Raw genomic sequence first — 13,912 nt, forward strand, 5'->3', positions numbered from 1 at the left:
ATTCAAAGACGAAAATTTGTGCTTGTAGATACTGAATAAAACACTTCAAATGGTTTTACAAAAGGTTTACTTGGAGTAATTAAACACTAGGAAAGGACCCTATATAGGGGAATGATTAGGAATAAAATAACAGGATACACCAAGTTTTATATTTAACACAATAATTATTCAAAAAAGTTAATTTTTAATTAATAAATCACCCTTCTACAATTCTAATATTACAGTTCATAACCTGTTGGGTGTGGGTGCTGGATGTGGCAGATAGTAATGGCTGCTTCACTTACCATGGTATGGCATACAAGTTTATTGAAGTAAGGGCTAATTAATTCTTCTTGCCGTTGTTTTAACGTCTGTGACATAGCCCCAAATCTTCTACCAAAGGCGTAATAATTCAGCAGTCATCATCTGAGGCTATCGTGGAACAATTTACAAGCAAGGCATCGCCAGCTCCATATGACCGTCGACTCTTTCGCTGCTGCCTACAGACTGTGTCCTCCCGTTCCTGCTCACTCTACAGGTAGCGCACCAAGAACACAAGCCACCTTTTATACTTCCCATAGTAACTTCCATACAGTACACAAGCACTGCATCTTTTGAATAACACATATCTACACATTGTCCCTATGCATGTACCATTTGATACATATGAGAACTTGCACATATATATAAAATTACACATACAAACATTTACATTTCTTTAATTTTTCTTTATATAAGTTACAAATAAATGCCCTCTAACATCACATATATCACACTCTTCAAATTGTCTCTGCACATTACAGTTATATTACGACAATTTTTAAATGCAAAGTGCTTTTATACGCTCATGCTCACAAATCAAGGATAACTGCAGAATGTGGTGCCACATAACGTGGCACTACACAAAACTGGTGCTAAAAGCATAGGCACATAGGGAATACACATGACACAGATCTGTAAGTCCACGGTATCGGTGATAAGTTGAGAAAACCGTCCCGAAACACACGTGCTACAAAACGCCACTGTTTCCTGAGCATGTACCCCGACATCAGTATGGGATATGATCACCATGAACACATACACAGGCCGCACAACGGGTTGGCATACTCTGGAGCAGGTGGTCGAGCAGCTGCTGGGGTATAGCCTCCCATTCTTGCACCAGTGCCTGTCGGAGCTCCTGAAATGTCCTAGGGGTTTGAAGACGTGCAGCAATACGTCGACCGAGAGTATGCCAGACGTGCTCGATGTGGTTTAGGTCTGGAGAACAGGCAGGCCATTCCATTCGCCTGGTATCTTCTGTTTCAAGGTACTCTTCCACAATGGCAGCTCCGTGGGGCCGTGCGTTATCACCCATCAGGAGGAAGGTGGGACCCACTGCACCCCTAAAAAGGCGGACATACTGGTGTAAAATGCCATGCGGTACACTTGACCTGTTACAGTTACTCTCTCATAGACATGCAGGGGTGTACATGCACCAATCATAATCCCACCCCACACCATCAAACCACGACCTCCATACAGGTCCCTTTCAAGGACATTAATGGGTTGGTATCTGGTTCTTGGTTCACGCCAGATGAAAACCCGGCGAGAATCACTGTTCAGATTATTTCTCGACTCGTCCGTGAACATAACCTCGGACCACTGTTCCAATGACCATGTAGTGCGTTCTTGACACCAGGCATTACGGGCTCTCCTGTGACCAGGGGTGAATGGAAGGCACCTTGCAGGTCTCCGGGCAAATAAACCATGTCTGTTCAGTCGTCTGTAGACTGTGTGTCTGGAGACAACTGTTCATGTGGCTGCGGTAAGGTTTCTAGCAAGGCTACCTGCAGTACTTCGTTGCCGTCTTCTGGCACTTATGGTGAGATATCGGTCATCTTGTAATGTTGTAGACTGTGGACGTGCCGTACTGTAGCGCCTGGACACGTTTCCTGTCTTCTGGAATCGTTACCATAATCTTGAGCTCACACTTTGTAGCACACGGAGAGCCCGTGTTACGAGCTGCTGTGTTTGACCAGCCTCTAGTCGCCCAAGTATTCTACCTTTCATAACGTCATCAATATGTGATCTTTGAACCATTTTCAACACGTAGTCACCATTAGCACGTCTGAAAACGTCTGCACACTTACCCGCTGCACCGTACTCTGACATGCACCAACACACCTCTGCGTATGTGGACTGCTACCAGCGCCACCGTGCGACGACCGCAGGTCAAATGCACCGCATGGTCATACCCCGAGGTGATTTAAACCCGCAAACCGCCCACCAGAGCGTTGTTTCACCACGTATCAGCATTATGGTTCAAATGGCTCTGAGCGCTATGGGACTCAACTGCTGAGGTCATTAGTCCCCTAGAACTTAGAACTAGTTAAACTTAGCTATCCTAAGGACATCACAAACATCCATGCCCGAGGCAGGATTCGAACCTGCGACCGCAGCGGTCTTGCGGTTCCAGACTGCAGCGCCTTTAACCACACGGCCACTTCGGCCGGCTATCAGCATTATCCTTAATTTATGAGCATGAGGGCAGATCTAGATAACTGAATGTCAACTTGATTGTGCAGTTCGGTAAATCGCTGACAACGAACAATTTGTGTGGGTTACTCTGTAACGACGGGGCTGAACTCTGAAAAAAAAAAACACATTTTGTCTCCCTTTAGGAAAGTAGAAAAACATAAATAATAATGTAACATACCTGTATCATCTAAGCACTGATGTATATGTGGAGATGTAGCACCTTGTATTTGGATAGTCTTTGACTTTTCGAATTTTGCTTACAATTAATGTGCTGTCATATGTATTATTCGCACACTCCAAGCTGCCACTCATCGCTCGCTGATGGGAAAGACGGTGAAGGAAATTCTTATTTACAGTCGCTGCCATCTGCCACCGCACCAAGTGTCAGCTTGGACTGTACAAATAGCACACACTGTGCCTAGAAATTTTGTAACCACTTCTGAATTCAGTAATTCCCGTTTATGTCCTAATTTTGTGAAACTTATAGTTACAGTGTGCCACATTGTAACATATCTATGTTCTTTCAACAAGACCATTATTACCCTGTTTTCAAATGATGTAGACTGATCAAGGAGGTGAAGAGCACGAAATGCATCTTATATTGAAAGAAAACCACGATTTGTGACTGAAGGTTCGTTTTTCCTTTTTTTTTAACAAGATAACGCATCAGAGCCTTATCAGTGAATACAATAGACCAAATTAAAATAAGAAAGTAGGCAGCATATTATCCTTATATGTGGCTTTATCAGTTAGAGTCTACTTACTGAACAACCACTGGTATGAGTAGGTCTTTAAGACCCAATTGTACCGACTGACCCACCATATCATCCTCAGAACATAGGTGTCACCTCATGCAGATATGGAATGTCATGATGTCAGCACACTGCTCTCCCACTCGTTTAAGATTTCGTGACTTTTCCACTACTCCTCAATTTGTCAGACAAGGGTTGAGTCCTCCCCACTGGCCAACAGCGCTTGGCCCACCCCGACAGTCATCGATACAACTGCTAGCCAAGTCCCACAGCACTTATCTTCGGTGATCCGACAGGAACCGTTGGCGAATTATCACTTAATATATTATTAAAAAATTATGATATAGCTTCTGACGATGACGGAAGGCGGAAAACATGCAGGATATTGCAGTTTTCAAAAATGGCTCTGAGCACTATGGGACTTAACATCTGAGGTCATCAGTCCCCTAGAACTTATAACTACTTAAACCTAACTAACCTAACGACATCACACACATCCATGCCCGAGGCAGGATCCGAACCTGTGACCGTAGCGGTCGCGCGGTTCCAGACTGAAGCGTCTAGAACCGCTCGGCCACTCCGGCCGGCTATTGCAGTTTTCTCGAGTTCTGGGGCCCTAGCACAACTGAAGTGGTTGGCCAAAGACGAGAATATAAATACAACAAGTTAAAGCAGTTATACATCAAACGGAATTTTCTAACGCTACACGTGGAACTATATATTGACAGCTAATGGCACATTCTATGAGGTAACGAGCGAGTTGTGTCGCCCTGAAAATATTCTAAGTTCGGAGTTGGCGTGACCGCATGGGTTGCTCGGCAAACCGTGGCTCATTGGCAACTGCGTGGTGCCGAACATTAGCCCGACCAAGAGGGGTAGCCTCAGCGCGTGGTCCAGGCCAACTGTGTGGCTGGGAATTCCATGTTGACGCTGTGTCGAAGACTGTGCTTTGAGTCGATGAAGGAGATTTGTATGCCGGGACTGCCAAAGTGGCGGACTTTGTGAAACCATAATGGCAGACATTTCACAGTTCATGTACAAATTAATAATAGCCAGAGGAATCATGATACCTTAAAAAGAAACATGTACATCAACAGTATTTGCACGACGATTCTGATGGTGTAATCAAATTTTCAATATCTTTATCAGTTTAAAGTTTAGTATCTGACTGTAAGTTATACAAGTAACACCCAGCAACGAGTTTCCCATATCTAAATGGTTGATCTGATTTTGACGTTCGACGTGTCTTTAGAAAGCTATTAGTGTAAACCTAAATTGGTATGAATTACAGGCATGTAACATGAATAGTACATGAGTTATTGGAGGACAAAGTGGCAGATTACTATTAATCGCATCAGGCCATAACTACTCAACAGTTACATGAAAAAACGGTAGCAGCACGCTTATAAATATATTTATTCGTCTATGTCTTTGTTTATATCCGATATATACCATTCAAGAAGAAATGTTAGTCAATTTGAGTTGGCTTGGAGACATGGCGGGAGCGCTTTAGCCAATCACAGCGCTCGTTACTACAGTAGGCGACTACCGAGGTCAGTGGAGAGACTTTATGGAAGTGGGGGAGGAGCATTTGGTGCACACAATACACGGGAAGTGCTGGGTGGGAAGGCGCGATGGACGGTCGCGGGAAATACTTGGAGAGTGTTGAGCAGTTTGCGCGTGTCACGGGAGATGGTAATATTCCGGAGTGCCGACTTGGGCACTTGTGAGATTTCCGTGGCTTCTACAGTGAAGACGTAGTATGCGTTTAGAAGTGAATATCTTGCGAGCTATGTTGCTATTCATAACTAATTACGTGAAGTAGGAATCTATTGTTTCTCTGTTATTCAACTTATATTTTATTTAATTGCTGAACCATCGACACCAATAAGTGTTTTACAGTAATAAATTGTATTGTCAAAGGTACTTCTGCTATCGTACTTATCATTTAAAGTCGTTATAAAACTACAGAGAGATTTTATTTATTTGCAATCTTTCATTTATAAATTTCTACGTTACATTCGAAATTCGCAGTTGCGGAGTGATGGGAACCTTCGACCATTTGATTCATGTGTGTGTTCGTATTGTATACTGTAGACTCAGCAGTATTTGGCATGTAATGCAGCAACTACTTATCCCAGCCCCCAGACAACGAAAACAAACAAAAATTTTAATATTTCAACGCTGAGTCTGAGGGTACGTAGTTGAGGGTAACATTTTTTATTCGAAAGCTTGCAATTTTAAACACATGAAAGAACATGCTCAGACTATTCATTACTAAATTGAGAATTAGCAATTTCTTTCGCTGACCCCTTCATTTAGTACCAGTAAATCACCTGTTGTTTAGAAATACTACCTTGCTTTTTTGTGTTCATTACATCTGTTCTCAGCATCTGTCACTCGGTATTGCAGATGCATCCATATACTCGTTTATTTCCCAACTACCACCTTTGACTTCTACACAACACCACGTTCCACAAGTTTAATTTCAAGAACTTCTTTCTGAAGTATACGATAGTGCCTAGTATGAACAGAGTTGTTTCGGTATTATTCCTTATACCTATTGCGTGTGCCCGACGTTATGAACTTCCCCCCGAGTGTTAAACTGTCTACCAGTTCGGGACTAAGTTCGGACCCCTTTTCTTTTGTCAGGAATGCTCTCATCGACTGAGCCATTGTAACTCAATTATCGATATACCTATAGTGGTCTCATCTAAACTATTTTTCTTTTGTTACCTAATGTGACTTCTGTATAACCATGCTCTTTAACGTAACATCGATGTAAATGTTTTATTCGTTATTTATGATAATTTATATAACTGTCATTAATCTATGAATATAATTTCAAAAGCAATGCGCTTTAACTATAATACTGTTTCATGCATAGGTAAAGTAGGTTTGTAATCAAGTAAAACTTGGAGGGAAATCCATCCGCAGCGGAACTGGCAAGGCGGGAATTCAAAAGGTGGATCTGGCGATTGAACTACAAGACTCCTGTGTGGCATGAATCAATCGGTGGCTAGTAAGCAATGAGTGCGCATCTTGTGAACTGAAAGAGACGAGAATAATTGCAAGATTATATAATATATCATCGGATGCGGAAGTAATGCGACTTAGTACTCATGGCACACTTTGTTCAGCTCTGTACTTTGAAAATCCTACGTTAAGAAGAGAATTTTCAGAGCTCATCACACAGGAAGAGCCATGTATAGTTTTAAGGTCCTTTTTTTAATAGAACGGGAGATCGACGCTGCCACCACCTTCATCTCACATTATCAGCTGAATACTGCACAACTGAATGGACCAGTACTACGGTTTCGCGTTCAGTAATAATTTTGTGTTCAGTCAACTTCGTGTTGAGTTACCGTATTTGATCTTTAGTCATTTGCCTGGGTAGGGTCCTATCCCAAGTGATACGATAAATCCGAGTATCCCGTTTTACTGAACTGGAAAGCAATTATTTTCCTTTATAAAAGTTACAAAACTTTGTGAATTTGTAAAGTACATAATTATTTACTGCGCATAAGTTTTGAAATACTCCACATACTTTTCATGGATGGGCAGTTAAAGCATTCATTTCAATAATTTTTTCAATTGAAATAGTGGTGTTTCCTGTTTCATGCGTAATGTAGTTAACAGTGTTTCCAATTTTGTTTTATAACTGAAGTGTTCAGTCACGATTTGAATCTACCGGTAAATTAGTTTCTGGGTCCTCAGGCTAGTTTTTGAGCCGAATTTAAATGTCATATTACAATACCAACTATCAAAAGTAAGCAACTGGCTACTGTTATTTAAACTATACTAGATCCAGATGACGCATATTCTACTTAAGCTAAATAATGTAAGATAGTGAATACTCCTTGAGAATGCAAATAACATTCAGTACAAAAGCTATTATTAATTCATAACTATTTTAGTAGTAATAATTTCCTACAGTTAACCTGACAGAAGAACCTCTTGTCCACGTCAGTAGTGCTCCAGCATTAGTAACCTTTTACCTATAATTAACATCATTTTCCTACTTAATGAACTGATAGTAAACGCTATTGAGAGCCAATTGTTGCCTGAACACATGAATACTTCTCCAGTGTATTTCAGGTCAATTCAGTGGAACATAACTTGCTAAATTGTGCTGCTGTGCTATATATTAGCAGATCAGAAGATTGGTATCAAGTAAAGTCAACCCTCATAGATAACTTTCTTTATGAATCGTGCTATTACTGAGAAAAACTTTGCCTAATCGGGCTGGCGACCGATTCTTGTCAGGTAATTACAAATTGCTTGAACACTGATAGAACATCAATTTGATTCCTATTTGTTTTCTTATTGTTTCCTTTCGATAACTGTCTTGTCAGAATCGAAAAATAGTCCGATATGCTTCCATTACACACAGTCACTGTCACAAAAATACTTGCACAGATGTAACATTATCGGCATAGTACGAATACAATAGAAGCCGGTAATGTTACACCATCACTCACAACATGCTGCAAAACTTCATTCTGCCAGTGTCTACCTTTCACGTAAGAAAGTAACTTTTATGTAACAACAAGATAAAACTTCTTTTATCAGCAATTTCGACCCAACTGTCATTATCTGGCAACAAAACGTTATTATTGTGTGTATCGAAACTGGTGGCTAATAAAAGCTTGTTTTATCAGCAGCACCTGCTGCTACACAAAAATTACTTTCTTTCACCATTTACAAGCTGCTGGGCACCATTAACAGAAAATACATCTTCCTCATTCGCTGTTAAAGAAAAGAACAAGATTTCACTATGATCCCGACAGTTGTCAGCGAAAAAGCTAAGTGGTGCTGCAGATAGTTTGCATGGCCGATAAAATGTCTTTATATGTAGCAGAGTCAACGATAATCTGCTTCACGAATCTTCAGATAGAAGTGACAGATATTCACTGAGACACAGAATATACCTCATGATGAATATAGTAATTTTGAACTTTAATAACATGATAGATAGATTATCAGGAAAAAATAAATAAATCTAACAGTCTAAGAACTTTAACTCCCTAACCTTAAAAGTCTGCAATATGTGAAGAGAGTGTCAGAAATTAAAGTTCGAAAGGAACTGACTAAATTTAGATGTAGCAGAACATAATGCACTAAAATAAAAATAACAAATTGTTTCAGATCATGTGAATGTAATGTAAATCCCATCAATATTTAAAGCTGTTTGATTAGGAAGTTACACGTGACCTGGGTGGGTGAGTGAAGAATAACTGTAGTACTTTCATTCATAGGCATCACTGGCGTCTCCTGACATCTGTAAGTGAGAGCTATTTATTCATTTCCAACCTCAAGAATTTCCCCAAATGCCTATAATACTACTAAGCCACAGACTCAGAGTTGCTGGGCGCAACGGGAAATATTGCGTTCTTAGCAGTCACTTTATACCTTCGGTTTGTTTGGTCGTTATACTGTACACGGGAAATCTGGCTTTCCCTAGCACAGTGACGGTTCACGCAGTTATGCAGTCAAGGATTTCCGCTGTAAAGTGCCAAAATAATTCCCCCAAACTTCTCTTTCTCGGTTCCTCTTACCGTCCTTATCAACCAGAAGAATAGGGATAACACTGTCCGTAGGTTCTGGCAACAATTTCCAACACAGTATAACCATGGCAGCAGTGTACCAGCCCAATATCCATCCACAAGTCCCACAAGAACGTCTCCACACCTTTTTGGACAACTCATTGAGAACACTAATTACCATTTGTCTCTTGCCGAAGAAGAGCTATAATGCTTCCTGAGTCTGCAATCGGCTTAAGACCTAGAGCTATATTAATGACGCAAGGCGGGCTGTACTGAGACATAAATGTTAAGAAAAAATCGATATGTTGCGTCGTTTCCGAGTTATTTAGCATTAAAATTAGCCACTAGACGGGGGGGGGGGGGGGGGGGGGGGTCCCGCCCTCACACTCAAGAGTCCCTCTAAGGGCGGTGTTGCCCAACGAGTTCTTTGTGTGGTTAGCTGGAACTTTAATTTGCCCGCGGGAGGATCTGATTGGCTAACTTATGTGCTAAATAACTCGGAACCGTCGCAGCATATCGAATTTTTTTCTTAACATTTATGTATCAGTACAACCTGCCCTGTGACATCTCTACAAGCGTTTCATCATTTTCTGACAACCCTGTACATATCTATGGATCAAAAGGCATTAAGAGAGAGAAGTGAAGAAATAAGTGATAAGACTGAAACGTTTTCCTCCCCAGGAACTGGGATCTTCTTAAATTCAATCAGATTCAATACAGCGCTACGTATCGGAGGGGATGGAGAGGGAAGGGCTGTAGTGGAGGGGGGAAAGAGAGGTGGAATAGCAGTTGTATAGAGGGGGCATAAGGTCTAGGTGAAAGATGTAGAGGGCTAATGGGCAGCAATAAAATGAAGAGGGGGGAGGAAGCGTGGCCAGAGAGAGGGCAAAGCTGGAGCTGGAAAGAGATGGGGGCGGGGAAAGAGGAGATGGAGAGAAGGGGATGAGGAGGAGATGGACAGAGAGTAGGGGGGAGGAGATCAGTAGAGACATGACGAGGAGGAGGAGATAAACTAAAAGAGGGGGCGAAGCGGACGATAACAGGCTAGTAGTGCTCAAATTATGTAAACTAATAATGTGTTTCTGACCCTGAGTTATAGGTTATGAAGAAAACAGTAAAAAAATTTTGAAAGACAGCCAGTGAAGGTGCTGAATCAATTGAAGTAACCGAAGGTAAATGAGAGTTTCAGTGGGAGCATCAGGCAACATGTGAAATGCGGGAAAGGAATACAATACAAGATGAATGAATGTCTACGTTAGATGAAATGCAGTAAATAGACGACCAAAAAGGCAAAAACGCAAACTCAGGTCGAAATTCTTGAATAAAACATGATATAACGGTTCTAATTAACGAAAGAACAAAATATCGATATGCAGCAAACAAAACAGGCGAAAGGACAGAAAACTTCTAAAAAACGATACTGAATGGAAGGACTGAATTTAAAAGCAGTGACAAACGTAAGGCTATAGTAGGAACATGACTGGGGAAACGTAGATCAAAACTATGGAAAAATAAAAACGCTTAGAGAAAATAGAAGCACGAAAGGAGAAGCAACAGCAGCAGCAGAAGTCTTTTATGAATATTAAGAGATCAGGTGGCAAGCCCTTACTAAGCAACGAAGAGGCAAGATGAAAGATCCTTTCACCTTGAATTCTAGTTCCACTGTTGAACCTTTCATTTATTTCCATCACTGCTTCTTCGATGTTTATATTGAACGACAGCGGTGAGCCCTGTCTTACACCCTTTTTAATACAAGCACTTCGTTTTTGGTCTTTCACTCTTATTTTTCGCTCTTGGCTCTTGTACATGTTGTACACTACTCGCCTCATCTATAGCGTACCCCCAATTTACCTCAGAATTTTGAACATCTTGCGCCATTTCACATTGTCGAACGCTTCTTCTGGGTCGACAAATGCTATGAACGTATACAAAATTGTTACAGCTTTCGTGCCAAGAAGTTCACAAACTGCCTGTTGGTTTCTGTCTCGGGTTCTTCGCTCGACGTTCGTGTGATGATTTTTCTGACGTTTCGCCAGCACGAGTGGCTGGCATTACCAAACTGTCACCCTCCATTGCTGGTGGTGGACTGGAGCCGAGCTCGCGGCAGCATACTGTATGTACCTGGTCAGCCAACGTCCAAGGGCTTCTCTGCGGTCATTTCCGGTGCGTTAGTCTTGCTACCTGCGACGGTCGTTCGCTGCTGCACGGCCCTTTTACCTTGAGGATTTCTTATTTCTTGTTGAATCTAATCTCGTGTTCACGCATTTCTATAGCTTCTCTGAACAAGCGGGTGTGATAGTTCTTCTCCACAGACAGAACTTCGTTGTCGGCGAATTTTACTACGTGGTCGGTCTCACACAGTGCGTGCTCTGCCATGGCCGATTTCTCCAATTGCCTCAACCTGCAATGCCGCTTATGTTCTGTGATTCTGGTGTTGACTGATCGTCCAGTCATTCCAACATAAACTTTTCACCATGTGCATGGTATGCGGCATATTCCAGACGTTGCAATGGGTCCCTTATCTTCTTTGCCGATGTGAGACAATCTTTGATCTTCTTTGTCGATTTATAAATAGCCTTCCCGCCGTGTTTGTGCAATATACAACCGATTATGTCCGTCACTCAGTGAATGTACGGCAGAAAGGCCGTACCCGATATTTCTTTTCCTGATTTGTCACTTTGCGGAGTGTTTGGCCCTGTTATACTTCTAATATAACTTGTTGGGAACCCATTGCTGCTCAGAACGCTTCGCGTCTGAGGTGCTGCGGCGCATATATGCGTCTTGTTCGTGTCACGAACGTATTAATCACGCCTCTTTCTCGGGTGGTGATTTGATAGTTTGTGCAGGTATCACTCCGTGTGTGTCGGTTTTCGATATACGCTGTGCCCCAGGTTTTCATCACCCTCATGACCATGACATCTAGAAATGATAGCTTTTCGTCCTTTTCTACTTCCATCGTAAATTTTATGTTGGCATGGAGGCTGTTCAAGTGTCTTAGGACTTCAAAGAGCTCTTCTTCACCATGGCTCCACAAAATGAAGGTATCGCCGACGTTTCTGTACCACACCTTAGGTTTTCAAGGTGCCAAGCCCAGTGGCTGTGCTTCGAAATGTTCCATGAAGAAGTCACCTATCACTGGACTCAGAGGACTACACATGGCGACACCTTCCAGTTGTGTGTAGAATTTTCCATTCCCCGTGAAACAGTTCATGTGTGAAAGAGCTTTGTGATGTCTCTCGGGAAAATGGAAGCGATGTGCTCCAGTAACTCACTCAGCGGCACATTCGTAAATAAAGAAACAACATCAAAGCTGAGCAGTATAACACTTGGTGTGAGATTTAGTTTCTTCAACCTCTCAATGAAGTGTCCTGAGTCCTTTATGTACGTGTCAATCTTCCACAAGTGCGGCTGGAGCAGAGAGGACATGTATTTTGTCAGTTTATACGTCGGTGAGCCGGAGTGCTAACAATCGGTCTTAGTGGAACGTTATTTTTAGGGATCTTGTATAATCCGTACAGCCGAGGTGGTAGGGCTTCTGTGTTGCGCAGGTTCCTCTGTATGTCCGCCTTGGTTACCGATTCATATTCCGTGTGATCCGCTGCGTCGGATCTGCGCTTAGTTTTCGGTACGTCGTCGGATCCAATAGTTCCCGTATTTTCTGCTCAAAATCTTCGGTCTTCATTACGACCGTAACACTTCCCTTACGGTAGGCAGTATCAATACACTGCGTTAAGGTTCTTAATAGCTTGTACCTCTTCTTTCTTCAAGTTGCAAGCTGGTGATTGCTCGGCGCAGTATCCTGGCTGTTTCAGTGGATATTTCCTTTGCTCTTTCACAAGGATGGGTCAGAACGGTCGCTTCGGTATTGTAATGGTGTCCTCCACTGGTATAGTTCTCGGGATGATAGCGAAATTCCCTCCTTTTTGAAGGTCAACTGTCATCCAGTGAAGTTAACCATTATGCGTGACATGTCGCGAATCGCCTTATCAGTCTGCTTCCGGCATCTTACTGGGACATGATCGACAGCATCGCCCACAGGAGCATGCAGAACGAACTCGAGCGCTGCACTTAGCGGCAGAAGAAAAAGTTTGTAAGAAGCTGGATGCAGACTGTGTTTCTGTATTCCTGAATTCCCCTGTACGTTTTTGTATTTCTTTCATCAATCAACTGAAGTGTTTCTTCTGTTAACCATTGTTTCTTCGCAGTTACTTTCTTTGTACCTATACATTTTTTCCTACTTCTGTGATTTCCTTTTTGAGAGATATCCATTCATTTTCAACTGAACTACCTATGAGCTATTCCTTATCGCAGCATCTATTGCCTTAGAGAACTTCAAGCGTACTTCTTCAAAAAATGTTCAAGTGTCTCTGGGCACTATGGTACTTAACTTCTGAGTTCATCAGTCCCCTAGAACTTAGAACTACTTAAACCTAACTAACCTAAGGACATCACACACATCCATGCCCGAAGCAGGATTCGAACCAGCGACCGTAGCGGTCGCGCGGTTCCAGACTGTAGCGTCGAGAACCGCTCGGCCACTCCGGCCGGCCGTACTTCTTCATTCCTGTACTTCCGTATCCCACTTCCTTGCGTATTGATTCTTCCTGACTGGCCCCTCAAACTTCAGCTGACTCTCCGTCACTACTAAACTGTGATCTGGGTCTGTATCTGTCCCTCCGTACGACTTACAATCTAATATCTGATTTCGGAATATCTGCCTGACCATGATGTAATAGAACTGGAATCTTCCCATGGATTCCAACCTTTTCCAAGTATACCTAATGCTGTTGTGATTCTTGAACAGAGTACTCGCTATTACTTACTGAAATTTATTGCAGAACTCATTTAGTTTTTCTTCTCTTTCATTCCTAGTAACAAGCCCATATTCTCCCGAAATAGTTTTACTCCTTCCCCTACAACCGCATTCCAGCCCACAACGACTATCAGATTTTCATCTCCCATTACGTACTGCATTACCCGTTCAATATCCTCATATACTTTCTCTCCTCCTCCTCCTCATCATCATCGTTTAAGACTTATTATGCCTTTCAGCGTTCAGCCTGGAGCATAGTTCCCCTTATAAAATTCCTCCATGATCTCCTATTCAGTGCTAACATT

The sequence above is a fragment of the Schistocerca americana genome, chromosome 1 (genome assembly GCF_021461395.2).
Source record: "Schistocerca americana isolate TAMUIC-IGC-003095 chromosome 1, iqSchAmer2.1, whole genome shotgun sequence".
In the NCBI taxonomy this organism is placed as follows: domain Eukaryota; kingdom Metazoa; phylum Arthropoda; class Insecta; order Orthoptera; family Acrididae; genus Schistocerca; species Schistocerca americana.